The sequence below is a fragment of the Perca flavescens genome, chromosome 19, assembly GCF_004354835.1.
Source record: "Perca flavescens isolate YP-PL-M2 chromosome 19, PFLA_1.0, whole genome shotgun sequence".
In the NCBI taxonomy this organism is placed as follows: Eukaryota; Metazoa; Chordata; class Actinopteri; order Perciformes; family Percidae; genus Perca; species Perca flavescens.
The window spans coordinates 10,030,190-10,032,106 of NC_041349.1; the positions used below are offsets into that span (position 1 = coordinate 10,030,190).

Below are 1,917 nucleotides of genomic sequence, written 5' to 3' on the forward strand. Positions count from 1 at the left end.
AAAAAATACATTTTGGAATATTGGATTGTATGAGATCGGCACTCGATTGTTGAGGACTTGACCGGAAAGCAGTACATAAACAGAGGTAAGGATTAACACAACTTTTATGCCTTTCTGTCACATCTACTGCCGTCCAATTCGCTGTGTTCCCTCGTAAGGAATAACTGCACATGGCTAAGCACTAGTAATGGCATTTCGAACATGTTTAGAGGCTAAAAACACGTTTAAAACTTGCCCTGTTTAAGCCTTGTTTAAGACTGTTGGGTGCGAAATCTAGCGGGAGGATAACTCGGTGTAGGCGGCACCGTTTGTTTTCGTTTTTCTCGCTACTGACAGTACTCCTGATTTACAAACAACAGAGCTACGGGTTGAAATCGACCGAAATTCTCCTTTAACTCCTCACAGCTTTACAATGACAGAGAGACAGGAAGTACCAGACAATCCTAAAACAGAACCGGTACATTTCAGTTAACTGAAGACCTTTCAGATCTGCAGAACACACTCAGGAAGTGTGTCATGAAATCTCTCTGACCTTCTGTTCAGAATGTATAAACAGCTTTTACTTTAACACATCGAGCTTTAACCTTTGTCTGTTTGTAGAGTGCACTTTAAACTGAAGGCTTCATCACACATAATCCAGTCCATTTACATCCTGCAGGAGCAACTACATGATAGACAGGATTTAGAATAATATGAAAGGTCTCAGAGCTTAACAAAAGGTATATGTATCAAATATAAATTATATATATATAAATATAAAAAGGTGCACATTTCAGATCTGTCTAATAAGTGACCAAAAGTGAACAAAAGAAAGGAAAGATGTGTTTTTATCAACTCTTACAGTTTGTGATCATTTTGCTGATGTCATGTGTGGGAAGCATCAAAGTTGTTGCTGTGGTTGCCTGCTGGTATGTTTTGATATGTCCTGATAAACAGTTGTATTACCTGCCAGCCAATGAGAAATTAGTATTTTCTGTGGCTCCGTGGTATAAACATGAACTCTGTACAGAAAAATTGTAGCAGCTGCAATAAAGTGCATGGGTTTATGCAAAATATTAACTAGATGCTCAAATGATAAATACAATAGGCTACAATAAAGCCAATGTTCACATTAAATTCATAAGTTGCTGACTCGTGTTAACGAACTCATAACCCAAGAAAGATTGCAAATATAATTTAACAGTGTGGGGGCGTTTCTTTGCTATAAACATGATCTCTAACAGTTTTGTCTCATTACAGATGTTAACTGTATCCACTGATTCACCTGCTGACATTTTTGTTTTTGTCTTATGTAACAGCTGGAAACAAAATCAACCACGGGAGATACAGACAGAGTACAAACACTACAAGTATGATTATTAAATTGCAGAATAGGAACATATCCCGACTCTCTGGTTGTGGTGGACTTGTTGTGTTTGGTGTCTCAGGTTCAGGCCGATCCCTCGCTGCTGTAAAGAGACCAAACACATCTGTTTCATTCATGTGAAGGAAAAACATTTTCCTAAAAGATGAAGAAGTGTAAGGATTGTGGAAGTTCAAAGATTTCCTGTTATATATCTAAAAAGCTGCTGAATTGAAAATGAAAGAAAGTTCTGCATCAACTTACCAGTAACATGGAGCCAACATTTACCAGAGCTCCTCTCATTACTTGTGTGCACTTTACACTCATACTGGCCCGAGTCTTCAGTCCTCAGTCTGGACACATGAAGTCTGAGTCGTCCTTCTCTGAGGACGTCTTTGTCCCACTGGACTCGTCCTGCAAACTGTTCATGTTGAAACTCTGGAGCCTCAACTCCTTCATGGAGATAAAACAGGACTGAAGGTCTGAGCTCAGTTAACAGTACACAGTAGATATAAAGAGAGTTGGAGGAAATGTGAGGGTTGGTTGTGAAGGTCCACTCCAGTGTGATGTGGTGG

At 39.2% G+C, this 1,917-nt stretch overlaps 1 long non-coding RNA gene across 1 annotated transcript; it reads right to left on the minus strand.

The window, feature by feature from the left end:
* Positions 1-809: 809 nt before the first annotated feature.
* On the minus strand, positions 810-1,694 carry LOC114545562 (uncharacterized). The gene is made up of 2 exons (XR_003690904.1): positions 1,607-1,694; positions 810-1,448 (listed from the first exon to the last, which is right to left on the minus strand). It is a non-coding gene; the product is annotated as an uncharacterized LOC114545562 (long non-coding RNA).
* Between the last annotated feature and the right edge of the window lie 223 nt (positions 1,695-1,917).